Source organism: Alligator mississippiensis, chromosome 10 (genome assembly GCF_030867095.1).
Source record: "Alligator mississippiensis isolate rAllMis1 chromosome 10, rAllMis1, whole genome shotgun sequence".
Classification (NCBI taxonomy): Eukaryota; Metazoa; Chordata; order Crocodylia; family Alligatoridae; genus Alligator; species Alligator mississippiensis.
This window is the reverse complement of record NC_081833.1, coordinates 65796658-65812056: the sequence shown is the minus strand read 5'-3', so window position 1 is coordinate 65812056 and position 15399 is coordinate 65796658.

Genomic DNA, 15399 nt, shown 5'->3' with positions numbered 1-15399 from the left:
ACAAGCAACAAAGGATGTTATATGGTGGTGATTAAATCCGTTAATTTTAAGGAAAAACATATTGCAAAATGCTATCTCTCTTTTGAGAGATGTTTGGGTCAATGCCATCTTGAAATCTCTTGCAATTCTGCCTTTACTTGTTCACCAAGGGCCCTTCTCTTTCTCTTTTCAAAACCTCTCTTGAAATCCTCTTCTCTAAGAATCCTTCCAATCTTGTTTTTTAACCAACGATCCCTCGGCACTTTCCATATACAAACTGTCCCCCAGTGGTCCGCTTGCCTTTCTTTACTTTATCTGCCTTCAGGCCCACTCCTAGCTTCTACAAGTTCTTGTTACAGAACATAGTGTTTCTTGCTGAGAGTCATCCCAGCAGTACTACCTGCACTTAGATTTGAGATTTTCAGGGATGGCAACTGATTTATGAAAAGAACAACAACTGTTTCTATTTAAATCAGGACAATTCATTTTCCCAATTGAGTGATATTTTATAACACATGCACATATTTTTTTTTCAAACAAAATAACACTTGAAGTCTAGGTCAAAACTCCAGTGGATTGCCTGCTTCCAGTCCTGAGATGGCAAAAATATACATCTTGACTTGAAGAACTGTTGTGTTGTATGCCAGCATTCAGGAAAGCTATAATTAGATATATAATAGAAATATAATGCATTTCTTATAGGTTTCCTGAATGCTGGCAAACAAGACAGCGATTCTTAAGAGTCAAGATATGAAATAGAGAATAAGAGGCAATCCTAGAATTTATGATAGTAGTCTCCATGATATCCATAAGACGTTATAGGTACTTGCCTAGGGGTCCCTTGGAGTGGTATGCAGTCACTTACTCAGCTCTTGCCCATTGTCTTCACTGGAACTACTCATATTCACTCACCTAAGGTTTTCACAGTATGGTGCTTGGTGAGGAAGGCTTGCAGAGTCAATCTCTAACTCAGTTACAAATTCAAAAGCACAGGAGAAAAAGACTCACACTGCATATTTAATACTCCCATTTTAGAATCTTTGAGGATTAGGCTTTGATTTATCATTCATTTCCCCGCCTTATTTTTGTTAATTTAAAAGAAAGCTAATTGTACAGAACCTTAATGGAAGAGATCAGGTTTCAAATCACAATATGTTTACTAGTGCTTATTGGGTGTCAAACTGCTACAACATGAAAAAGTCTTGGTTAATTAACTAAATTATCATCAATTTAAACTGCCTTGACATCTAACGACATTTAACAGAGTACACCAAATTACACTGTATTCATCTAACGATAATGTACTTGAAATGCAGTCATTTCATTTTATTTCAATCCTTGGAATTGTAAAAAAAAACAAACCCAAAAACCCAAAAAATCCCCAAAACCCAGAAAGAACACATTTCCTTAGTCTTTCAATTACAATTATTTAATAAATACCATTTCTTGTGTTAATGTCAGCAACAATTATTAGTAGCTAATTGTGAATTATAACCCAGCTGTTATTGAGACATGAAGGACCTGTGCTTCAAATCCTCATCCATGAGAGGATGTACTGCTTGGGCACAGAACAGTAAAAGAACTGAGAATCAGAAGCAGAGTTTTCACCTGTTTTCACTCTGCTTTTAGGGGCAGGTTTTGGTTATTTTTTGCTCCAGGGAGCTCCCCCAGACATGCACACGCCTGATCGGCTAGCTAAGAGGCCCAAAAATGAAAGAAATTGAGCAAGGATGTTCTTACCATCTGCCACCCCATCAGTCTGCTACCCGCTCTTTACCCTCCTTGCCTGCCTGCTCAGATATAGAAATAGAAATAGTAAGCAAATAGCCTCTGCTCTACTCCCTGGCTGAAGTTTACCTGAATAAATGATCTATAGGGACAGAACTGTCCGTGCAACTAAGTAGGGCCAGGAATTAAGTCCACAGTAGCTCTGTGAAAGTGGAAAAAGTGAGAATAAGTGAGACTTTGTCAAATCAAACCCCTACTGCTTTACAGATCTTTCTTGGAGATATTTATAACAACCAAGACCTTTCATCTGAAGATAAAGGCAACCAACCACTTCTTTTCTTCTTCTTCTAATTTTTACAATTATTTGGGCTATTTTTTGTATCCTTCAACCTGTAAAAGTCAGTCAACTTAACTACCATGAGCCTAAAGTTTCAGAAATCAGGAGCAAAAAACTATATACAATAGCTTTTCTTTACAAACATTGATGTTAAAGATAACTTGTGAGAGGTAGTTAGCCATGGTAGTCTGAAGTCAGGCAGAAGGCAAGGTAGATTTCTCTTTATAGACTAACTAAATCAGAAATGCATAATCTTATTTTGTGTACAACTTGTTCCAGTCTGTCCCATTGCTAAAAGCAAGTGTATCTTAACAATGTATAAATAGATCCTGCGTTGATGGCTAGTTGGGAAAGAACAAGTGAGCCATTCAGAGCAAATAATACCTCTTTTTATCACATAATATAGCAATTTAATACAGGAAGATTACCTCCATGTACTCCTTCCATTTTCTTGGCTTTGCCTTGCCCTGCTACTGTAATAACGCAGTCTCTAGAAAGCCAGTTAACATCACTGGAAAAAAATAAAATGGATCTTATCCACCCATTACATAGATTTATAGATGTTTGGGTTGGAAGGGACCTCAGCAGATTAAGTTCAACCCCCTGCTCTGGGCATGAAAGAGTGCTGGGGTCACATGACCCCAGCCATGTGCATGTATAGCCTCCTCTTAAAGACCCCCAAGGTAGGGGAGAGCACCACCTCCATTGGAAACCCATTCCATATTCTGGCAACTCTTACCATAAAGAAGTTCTTCATGATGTCTAACTTAAGTCTGGTTTCTACCAGTTTCTGTCCATTGTTCTTAGTTACTCCAAGGGGTGCCCTGGTAAACAGAGCATCTCCTATTCCTTGCTGCCCCCTCCCCCCCACCCTGATTAATTTGTAGGCAGCCACAAGATCACCCCTGAGCCTTTTCTGGTGGAGGATGAAGAGATCCAGGCCTCTCAATCTCTCCTCGTAGAGCTTTGCCTGCAGGCCCCTAACCATAGGAGTGGCCCACCTCTGAACCCTCTCGAGATTGTCCACATAATTCCCAAAACTGGACACAGTACTCATCTGCAAATTTGGACAGAGTGCTTTCCACGCCCTCATCCAAGTCACTGATGAAGACATTGAACAGTACAAGTCCAAGGACCGAGTCTTGTGGGACTCTACTGCCCACATCTTTCCAAGTCAATACTGACCCATCCACCACCACTCCCTGGGTGTGACCCCTAAGCCAATTTGCCACCCACCTGACCATGTAATCATCTACATCACAGGCACTCAGTTCATCTTGGCCTATTGCATTTAAAAGGCCAAGACATTTAAAAGACCAAGACCTAATCCACAGTGCTTCATTGAAGAGACAAACTAGCAGCAAAGGTCAACAGATGGTAGGCAAGGCTCTTTGGTTAAATGTGATATATTTTATTATTATTATTATTTACTGCCTATGTCCTTAGATCAACATGGCTACAACCAAAAACCCCAACAACAAGATGGTATACGTTTAATATTTCACTGATATGAGTATAGGAGGAACTGACAGCTCCATTTATTATTAAGAAGGTTGCCTCAAATTCTCTATTTTCAGTAGGTTATAACTTTGCAAATTGCCTGCTTAGGCTGAAGTTGTCCCTGTTTAGTGCCTCTCTTTCCCTTTTGTCCCCTCCCATGTTGAAATTTTAGATAAAATAGTTCCACCCTTTCTGATGAAAAAGGATTAATTGATATAGACTTAAGAGTTGGGGAGTGAAATTCCTTGAGATTTCTATCTGCACTGAGCATGCATGCTCCAGCCCCTCACAGTTCCAAAATGCTGACCAGAATGCATATACCATGTCAAGGTCATGGTGACTGACCAGTATTTTCCTTTTAATTGCCGTCCCTAGCTGCCTTGGCCTATTGTTATATCATAACAAGAAAGAATCATGCCTGTGCTGCTTGCTTCCTATGATCTCAATATTCACTGCTTGTGCCCACAAATACTTCCTTGATCAAATGCATTTTAGGAACAACAACCCCCGCTTTCCACAACAACCAGACTTTGGGCTTAGGAGGCTATGGGAAGTGAATAGACCAGGCAGTGGTCCATGAAGCTGTGGGGAGGTTCATAATGAGAATCATGGATGGAGGAACAGGATGCTGAAGAAGAGAAGAATGGACTAGAAGCAGCTACAAGAGGCAGGAGACAAGAAATCAGAAAAGAAATTAGGCATGTCAGATACTGAAAGTTTTGGAAAAAAAGGACTGAGATCAGACCAATAAGAGTTAGGAATTTGGGTGATCTGTACATTCCTCATGTACCTACTCAGCTATATGGGAGTCTAGGTATAGTTAGCTGGACTTCAACCATGGACAAGTGAAGCAGAGGCTATTTGCCTACTCTTTCCAAATCTGAGCACAATAGGCAAGGAGGAAGTATGGTAGACTGGTGGAAGGCAGGAGAGTGGGGAGCAAGGAAGGGAAGGAGTCCTTCCTCAGTTTGTAGACCAGCATAGTTGATCAAGGGTGAGTGCATGTGTGCACATGCTTGCATGCATGCGTGTGTGAGAGAGACAGAGAAGTATGGAACCTTTCTAAATAATTAAACATACCTAAATACCTGTAAAAGGTATCTATACACCTTTATAAAATCCATCCAGATAATATAAATAAACCACCTTGGGGCTGCCATTTTCTAGTTTTTTTCAGCTGTGTAAATTATACTCCTTTGATTTTTTAAAGTACAGCGTGCACTCCCCAAACCCGCCTTCTTTCTTCATAGACTGAAAAAGATTTGTGCGTTAAACATTAAAACCAAAATTGTTACTCACTATATTATGCTTTAAAACATTCTCTCTCTTCCTACAGTGACATTTCTAGAAGAGTATTATTTACTCAGAAACAGAAGTTCTAGAAAAGTAGATTTTAGTAATAGAAATACACCTGCATTTGGGTGTATATAGAAGCTAAAATTCAACCCCTATTTCCCCCAGGAAGGTCCCTATCTAATTTCTAAAGGACAATCCTGAAGAATTTGCAAAAATAACTTATCTTTTATGAGCACATTTGGACACAGAAGGCCAAATCTTCAACTAGTGTAAATTGTCAAAGCTCCACTGAGTTCAATGGAACTGTGCCAGTTTATAGTAGCAGAGGGCCCAGCTCAACATTTCAACACACTACGCTATCAGGATAAAGTGGGACAGTCTGTGTCAGAAGACCCAGGCAGTAGTGATTTCATTACCTGTTAATCTCTATAAGCACCTGAACCCATTACCCAAAAATGTCTCAAAAATACCCTCCAACTAAATTACTTTAATGCAAACTACTAAGAGTAAGGCTAGGATGACTAGTAACTCGATTCCCTTGCTTTCTTGTTTTAACCAACAGTGTATCACAGTAATTGCAAATGACTCCCCACCATTAACATTACTAAACTTTATTGGGAGAGCAGTCTGGAAGGATGTTAAAATAAAATCAACTTTGCAAAATTAAAAGACTCAACTCTTGTCTTTAAGGCATTGTGATACTAATTAACAAAAATTGCTTTCTGGTTGAGGGTTTCTCTTGACTGTAAATCAGGAGAGATGCTGCAGTTTGAGCAACAGCAGGCAAATCATCAACCAGTTTTGGCTTGAAATAGAAAAAAAAAATTGAGGTTGGTAAACCGCAGTTCAAACAAAAGAAGATAGCAAGGCATAGGCAGACAAGGTTCCTTGGGTGAATTTGATATCTTTTATTAGACCAACCCAAATGGTTGGAGAATAGTTATTAAGCAAGCTTTCGAGTTCAAAAACCCTTCTTCATACACCCCTGATAGCAAGGCATAGCCTTTTGGGGTTTTTTAATCTGGCAGGCAATACATAGATAAAGCACTGATGTAGCCTATGTAGTAGTGATCAGGGAAGGAAGCCAGATTTCACCGTATACTTTTGAGTTGTCCTCATCAGCTATATTCCTGGTACCTTTACCCACTGAGGAGATTATCTGGCTTTTACATGGGGCATCATTATTCATGTGTCAGGTTGCTTGTCCTATCTATAACTGATCCTGATTCTGCACAAAATGAATGCACAGAACTAGCTAACTGTTACAACTCTGAACAATAAACTCTCCTGAAACAATCCAGGTCTGACCATTTTACATTGATTGGACCTAGCGGTCTTCCTTTTAGGCAAAAGTGATCACTGGGTCCAATAAACACAGGCATACATGAATGAAAAGAACTGAACAATGAACTTGATTGTAGGGCAGTAGGCAATTTATGCAGACTTTGGTCCCTCTCTAACTAGCTGCTACTACCTAACTGAGGGACCATCTCCTAATGCCCAACTCCCTTAGTCTCCTGTTAGGGAGCATCTATAAATTATAACTTCAAGTACTACACAGGAGACAGAAGAAAATAGTGGTTACCTTCACTCTTCTTGGAGAGGAACTACCTGCTCATTCTTGGAAGGAAAGCTCCTTTCTGTGAAGTCTGGAGCCCCTTTTTTAAAGTCTTTCCCAGTTTTTTGGTTTGTAGAAGGGTGACAGAAGTGGGGGAGAAGAACGCCCCACTTATCCCCTTCCCTTACAAACAGGAGGGCAAAAAGCCCCAACAGCACTGAGATGGGCTGGGGGAATGCAGAGTGTGGTGCAGAAAGCAGCATAGCCCTGGTATTGCAGTCTAGAAGTACCCACCAGGAAAGAGAGACCACAGGAGAGAGAGGCCCTGTCTGGGACTACCCCAGCCAGATTGCCGAGCACTGGAGAGCTGAGGACCCTGAATGAGGAGATCCTTGACCCCAATTTACTACAGGAGATTCCCCCTCCTACAGGAGAGTGGAGCTGCAGCTGGAGGGCAATGCTCCATGCTGATTGATTGGGCAAGGACATCCAACACAAAAAGGATGCCAGGAATGGTAAGACCCTAGCTTGGATGCCAGAGAAGCATGCCTGAGGAGGGTGAGAGGCAGATAAGCTGCCCACATTTCCTTATTCTAGTTTCTGATGGACTAAGGGAGATACCAAGCAGCAAGCCCAGGAGGTATTGTTAAGGAGTTCCAACTGCGGAGGTTTAACAACTGCAGCAAGAATTGAGACAGGCCTTAAAAGAGGAGGGCCTGTGGTAAGAGTGTAGGGATGGAGGAGCTTTCAATTCAGATCCCATAAGTGTCTTGCCATATAGCATATCAGGACAATGTTGGCTTGCCAAGGGGCTGCCTGACAGTAAAGCACTGCCTCCTTCTTTGCAGAATCCTACTTAGATCTTCTATCAAGTCATGGTGAGTGAATGCCTTGGGAGAATAAGGTGCTTTCCCGCAAGGGCAAGTGGAGGGAGGTTCAGGCCCCAAGAGTCAGCATTGTCACAGTGGTGCATTGACCAGGAATTTTAAAGGGCCAATGAGAAGGCACACATAATGTGGAAAGGCAACCCCAGAAGCCCCTGCGGGGGGCAACAGAGATACAAGTACAGAATCTGTTGATTCAGATCTTACAAGGACAGCAAAGACAAATGGACAAGCTCCTCCAGATGAGGGTCGAGGAGCAAGATGCCTACCGTACCCTGTTCAGATGGCAGCAAACTTTGAATGCGAAATTGTAAGTCAGGAATGGGGTTGGGATAGGGTTAGTAGAAGGGCTTTGAATGCCCAAAATGGATAAAGATGACCCTGAAGCGTACTTAGTCATTTGAGAGAGTAGGCCTGGTGCTGAGGTGGCCCCCAGAATGTGGGGCCCACCATCTTGGACCATTGTTGACAGGCAGAGCACAAGCCGCTTATAGGGCCTTATCCTAGGAAGAGGCAGGTGACTATAAGAAACTGAAAGAGGCAATTCTGTATAGGATGGAAATCTCTGAAAGTTGTTGCATCTGGTTCTGGGCAAAGAAAGAGAGAGGAAGAACCATGCATCTTGTTACAGACTTTAAGAGATCTAGTCCAAAAATAGCTTAAGCCAAAGATGCGCTCCTTAGCTGAGGTGATAGATGTGATAGTACTGGAACAATTCATTGGGGACCTGGCAGAGGGCATGCAGCAGTCAGTCCAAAAGGTACCAGTCACAATCCTCTGAGGAAGCCCTACAGTTGGCCAAACCCTTCACTGAAGCAAAGGAAGTCAATGCCCCAGAGGAGGGGCCTAAGGGGTTATCTCCCATTGCATGAGGGGTGCAAGGGACACTGTCAGGAGCGCAGGAACCAAGACCGGGTGGATTACAAAAGAATGAACAGTGTTATGTGTGTGGGGAATGGGGCCACTGAGCATGGGACCTTTTCTTGGAAGTTTCCAAGAAGCATCAGCCTCCAAGAAAATACTGAATAGGCACATGCCAGAGATGGTTTAGAAAAAGTAAATGCTGCATCTTTGCAAGAAGTTAGACTGGAAAACCCTTACAGTCTGTCTGACTTTTGATGTCATACTTCTAAAGGGAAGTGGATACAATTCATAGACTAATAGGCAAAACACTAACACTACACCAGTGGTGATCAATCTGCTGGCCCTGCAGGTTGGATAAATTGTGTGGGGCCAGTCAGTGGGCCAGATCCAGTGTGGGGTCAGCCTAAAGGGTCAGTCTGTGGGTGTGATCCAGTGCATTGGTCAAACCCCATATGCTGGATCCAACCACACCCTGGCCTGTGTGTTGGCACATGGGGCTGTGCCATCGAGCCCACAGGGCCTCCCATAGATCCGCAAATTTAGCAGTGGGACAACAGTGGCAGCATTAATTATAGTGACTCTGAAAGCCATGGAAACACAAGGTACCATAGCTCTCCTGCTACCATGTTTCTGGACCCATGAGAAGCCCGGAGGCATGAACAAGGGACCCCCATGAGCCAGAGTTGGCCCAAAGGCTGGAGGTTGAGCATCACTATTTTATATTATCCTGTCATCATAAAACACCACATTAAATTCCAGCTCATCTGCTGTTACACAGACAGGTTTTATAATGCCTAAGTGTATGGATAAAGCACAAATAATAAAGGGCAAAACTTCAGGTAACGTTTCACAATAAATATTGGTAGCAGGCAGCTGTTTTCGGAACAGCTAAATCAGACGCAAGCAAGACTTAAGCAAACCTTATCCGTGTTAAAAATGAGCAAAAAAATCAGCTTAGGTAAATGCACCTGCTAACACAGTGCATTGGCAGGCTGCAGGGAAGAAATATTTTACCACCTGCAGGCCTTCAACCCAGTATTAGGTGATATCAATTTCATTCTCTCCTTCAGAGAAATGATTGGCCTCATTTCAAGGAACAATGATGGTGACAAATGCTTGACTGCCTATTGCCGTAATATGGTTTTCAGAAGTATCATACAAAACTAGGTCCTAATAACTTTATTCATTTTGCATAGTATCTTCACCCTTTGAGAAGTTCATTCACCTTAACAGGGCTTGGGCCCTTCTTCAAGCAGAGACATAGGTTTGTGCCAAGGCCCCAGCTCATCTGACTCATATAAGGTACAGACAGAAGTGTAGCTCCCCACTGTAACTGAGAAGGCTTTGCAGGAAGTGTTCTGACTTACAATGACCTTCCAGACCAAACAGAAGTTCATTGTTGGTTCCAGGGGTGAGTGGAGTCTAGCTGCTGGCCGCGAGCCTGCAGCCAGTTCCCTTTAGCAACAGCCCCTCCATTCTCCCACCCTGCCCGTGTTTCAGAATGGGAGGGGGGAAAGGGAGCAAACAGAGCTAGCTCTAAGAGTTCCCCACCTGGCTCTGGAGAGTGGGGTGGGTGGATTGGAGCCCCCCTACCTCAGGGAAGAGGGGTCACCAATCCACCCACCCCACCCTCTAGCAGGGGCTGACCCCCTCCCACCCCTGACCTACCTCTCTTCACTCCCTTTCCCCCTACCATTCTGGAAACAGGGACAGGCTGGGCGGCACAAACAGAAGTTACAGAAGATGCTCTGTTTTGAAACATCTTCATCTGACCCCTTGTGCAATGATGGTTCAGATTTTCACCTAATCTGCCATTTTTTAAGTAACTTAAGCTGTGCACTTGTGTTTGGTCACAGCTCTAAACTGCTTTCTGTGGTAAGCTTGGGTGAAAATTATCACTTCTGTCTGCAGGCATAGTAAGGGCACAGTTTCCATTTTAATTGAAATTATTACGTTTCCACCATGCACAACTGCAAAAAAGGAACCTGAAAATATAACTTGAATGTAACAGATATTTGCCGGAGTATGCAGCTAGCCTGAAATAATAAACTCCAAGATTTGTGAGCTGCCAAACTCAGATTAACTCTGAAATGTATTACTCTGGAGAACAGGCAACTCTCAGCACAAACCAAAGTGTATGGGAGCCCTTGCTGTTGCAATCCTGTAACAACTCTCTGGAGGAGGAATGGAATGGACTCTCTCATCCCTTCACACTTCTAATTCCTCAAAAATCCTTTGTTTGCATGCAAGTGGGCTGATGCTTTCAGGTTTTATACTCTTTTAGTATATGCTCTTTACTAAAGGAGAAGCAATCAAGGAAATGTTGGAAGTTCATACCATCCTGCCTAAAGAGGGGTTAGAGGGTAGGTTGCTACCAGCCCAGCAGACAGCTTTTGGGCAAGTGGCCCTCAGGGACACTGGGTCTATTATGGAGATGGGAATACAGGGCCCTACCTGTAGTCCTGGATTACCTTAATACAGTCTTGAGGGGACTGAGGCCTGGGAGGAGAAAAGGAAGAAAGTCACTACTCAGTAACAGTAAGTCTGAGCAAGAGTGGTATTGGCTGGCTTTTGAGGGAGATTTTAAGTAACTTAGGCACCTATTTTTTATAGGACAGGGTGACTTCTCTTAGGTCCTGATCTTCTGCCACATCAAAACACCTTCTGATTTCAGTATGTTTCTTGCTTTCTTGGGGTTGTTCTCCTTTTCTTCCCAGCAAAATCCTAGTAAACTGAAGCTTTCCACATCATATCACATGGGATCAAGCTAATTACTCTATGTACTTGTTCTTTACAAAGCAGTGGCAGTTGGAAATGATAGCTCTAGGGACGGGGTGAACTCCCAGTGATGTGGGACATCAATGACATGTCAGCAGTAAACACAGCTAAGCAGACTTTATGCAAGAAAAGAAGATGCTAAATTTTGAAAGAAAGTCTTGTTTTAGCAAACTAGTAAAATAATCATGTGAATTTGTTTATTTGCTCAGAAGCCACAGTTGTTAAACAAATTGCTCTATTCTTTTGTACCACAGCATCCTTCTACAATGCTGCAATTTTTCTTTAAGATTTTGTTGAGAAAGATACACTCAGCTAATGAAGCTAATGAGCTTTAATGCTTCCTTGAAGTACAGGTTTTCAGCACAAATTTGCTTCATTATCACAGCTCTGTAAGCCATGTAATGCATAATGGTCGCCGATCCTATCCAGAGCAGAGTGAAACATGGCAAAAGTTTAATTGTACATGCAACTACGCTTTAAAGGAAATAGGCAGTGTACAAGGCTATTAGTATAAACAGATGCCCTATATAATTAGAGGAATGTTGTCCAAAAATGATCTGAAAAGCATCTTAATTAAAGTTCATAAATTACTGTTGAAGTCATAATAATGTAGCAAACATAATTAATAACAGATGCTTAATTTTGCCACACTGTGGTGACAACAGTAAGTTTTCTGCAATACTTTTTGTTCATGTGCAAAAAGATGCATTTATGAACTTATTAAGAACCTAATCCTGCTACACTTAATCACAAAAACTGTCCCATTTACTTCACACGCATTATAGTTGCAGGGATGGGACCCAAATAAACATCCACATTGCAAAGTAGCACATTTAACTTTTCTCCCCCTGCTTTGGGATAAGAAAAGCCCATTTAAAAAAAAAAAAAGTCAGATTTGACTTGGAATTGCTAGTACAAAAGATGATTTCAATTGATTTATAAAATAAAATTAAAACAGAACAGTCAACACCACTCTTCAAATTGAATATTTCGGATTCCTTTCTCTTCTGAACATTCTTCGGGCTGCTTTCATAAGTCTCAGTAGGCTATAATAAAAACTTGGCATGAAACAATAACAAAACTTGGCTTTCCAGAACCTCCCAGTGACATTAGATTGAACATCTGTTACAGCTCTCGAACCTCATTTAGCATATTTGCAAACCATGATAGAGTGAAATAAACCTTTGTAAGTTTCAGAACATTGCAAGAGAGCTTACAAATGTTAAGACCTTTTACATCAAATGCTACACTGATTACAAAACGCAAACCCATATGCCACTGTATCAGTGAGAAATTGAATAGCCTTAGCCGTTTAAGATGTCTGTAGTCTTAACCAACAGCGAGTAGAGGGCAATATCCTCTACACTAGTCAAAGAGAAGGTCCCGTAGGTATCTTGCTTCAGGCAAGCTCGATGCCTTCCAGAGATTCTGGCGAGTTTATTAGGAACATGCAGCACAAGGACTGGCCATAGTCCAATTCTAAATATAGTATTGAATTCAAGTCTACAGACTCCATATTCTGTATCTCTTTGTCTGTGCCCACAACACAAACTGAACTGAGGCCTGATTCAAACTCCTCAAATGGTGCATCCACAGAGCTTGAACAATTTGAACTCAGGATCGAGAAATGGCACCTCTCTTGGCCAAGCCAAGTGCACACATATGAACCAGCCCAATTAATTAGGGTCAAATCTCACAAAAGTGAGGGAAATATTAATGGGACCATCCTATTGTTGGATTCCCTTTCCTCTTTATTTAAAAAAAAAAACATTGAAATACCTTCACTGGTGGCTCACAGAAATTAAAAGAGTTCTCAGCTATTAAACTAAACTAGTTTCTTGTCCAACTGCATGTATGACCTTGTGAGGAGTTAAACTAACTCACCACAATACCTAACACTCTCCACAGGGACTATTTATAGATGGGTAAATGGAGGCAGAGAGAAGTTATAGGATTTTTCCTAAACCATACAAAATCTTAACAGAGGAACTGGGATTCCAGGCATCCTGCTGACCAAAGACAAAATATTGAAACCATTAAAGTGAGAAAATGTTTAATGTTATTGAATTACATCCATTGAATCCAGCAACATTTTATTATGTGATTGTACTTCATTGACTATAAAGTAAAGGAGAGCTCTACAGGGATTAAACCCACTCATTCCCATTTGACACATCAAACTGAATTAATAGATGCTCTTCATTTCATCTATCTTCCAACATGTAAATTACTCCATTGTCATACTTGATAGAAAATAGGTGTATATGTGCTAGCGCTCTTATTCTTGCTAAAATGTGTATTTGCCTCCTACCCCCTCTATTTTCTCTGAGCATGATCTGTGGAATATGAATAGACCAAAAAAAAAAAAGTCAGTCAGTCAAAAGGGAAACTTTCAAAAAACAGTTGCATGGATATAGCTTTTTAAAGCACCAGAGGTAAAAGCTCTGGATGATCAATGACAGTTTATAAACCCATTGTTCACTAGAAGCCTAAAATTAGGTAAGTAGGTGGTCCCTCCTTAGGTGGCAGTAAATGTCCGTGTTTCTGTGTTATTAGTCTGGATAAATGACAAGAGAAAAAGGGCTTAGGAAAGTAATAATGTGTATGCCCAGTTTCTGTATAGCAAGACAGGGAACCTAGAGTTTAGGAGGATTATTCTCTCTGCTTGTTAGACAGACCCCCCAGGGAAAGAAAGCAAATTTTCTTTAAGAGGAGGGAGCAAAGACACTAAGACAGATTGGAACCACAGGGAGGACACCTGGTGCCAAGACTAAGCTGCAGAAAAAAAGAGGTGCAATTGCTGCAGGAAAATATATTCTTTATATTGTTATGGTTGAAGTGAATAGACGACTAAACGATGGAAATACTGTGCTGATTTTGTATATCAAGACCAACTGCACTTAAGTAAAGAAAGAAAAAAAAAAATCAAGAGATGGCAAAAGGAACCTTAGCTCTGTTCAAAGCAAGATTCTGTATAGAGAAGAATGAGAGAGAGCTTAGTCTCTGGGTTCATCCTGCCCCAAAACAGTAAAGCATGTAAAATCATAGCTGTCTATATTTTGGTCAAAGTCTATTGTTAACTAACTGAACAGAGATGAAGAAGTTCAAGATTGGGGTATAGCCACAGGCACTGGAAAATCTACAAACTTGATGTAATGACATTGAAGTAAAACCAAGAGCAAAGGCAAAGAGAAAGCTAGAGCCAGGCAAGGAAATAACTAGTTATCTGTCTATCCAACTATTCCCCATTAAACATGACAGATTATTGGCCTGCCAGTGCCTTGTGATACTATCAAGGGAAGGAGATGGAGTAATATGGAGGAGAGAAAAATATTCTTGTTTGGCAATTATGATGCTTTTGGGGGTGCTTTTTTCCAAGTTAGTAACCAGTGAACATCTCTGATGAGTTCCTACATCCCTTTTTTAAGGTCATCACTGTATCCATAGTCCCCAACTACAATTTGACCTTCACTGATTTAGTGGCTCTACATATGCAATAAGATGCCATCATGTCCTACCTTCTTAGGGGGTGTACAAGCATTCACTGTACTTGGTCTACAATCACAGATCTTACTTAATTCCAATGTGATCATAGACCAGCAGTGGTATGTACAGCTCTTTGCTGGTGCATGGGAACTGCTCAGGGAACCCAGTGCAAGTAATTTGGGGAGGGGGGGAGGGAGGAGGATCAAAGGGCTAAAAATAGCCTAGTCATGATTGCGGGGTGGGTGGGAGGGGGATGGTAGCAAGAGTACTACCCTGAGGCTACGGTGACCTTTCCCAGCCTGAACCCAGCCTGGGGATGTGCTCTGAACCCAAGTAGATGTTCACTGGATCATGTTAACCCATTCCTTATCTAAGTCAGTTCACTTAGGTGAATTAAGTTAGATCAGGCTTGCCATTTTTGGCCTGATTTAAACCCCCGAACATCTGCACAGATGGACATTTAGATTGGCCTGAGCCAGGTTAAGTTGAACTAAATGTAACATCTGTATATACCCTTGGAGGCTAACTGGTTCAGAGAGGCATGAGGTTTCTCAGGCAACAGTCTACTCAGTCACGTGCTGAGTAACATAGCTAAGCACCTCTCTGCATGCATAATAGTAAGCAACAGTCTCTGCCCTGGAAAGCTTACAAATAAAAGACAAGAAATGTGGGAAAGGAAACATAAAATCAGAAAAGTGAAGAAATTTGCTTAAAGTGACATGGAAAAGGAAACAACAGTGGGGAAAAATAAAATCAAGAACATAACTCTAATCTCTCGAGTCTGTCCCTAGTGTCCAGCTGCCTAAAGCAGACTTCCTACTTGGACAGAATACCTGTTTATAGATAGTTTTGGCCAGAGTATTGTAGCACAGACTAGAGTTAGTCATCACCCCAATTCTGTTCTCCATTTTTTTTTGACCATCATCCTGTTTCTCATTAAAGACCACCTCCTTTCCAGAACTGACACTGAATACCAAACAGATGGAGGA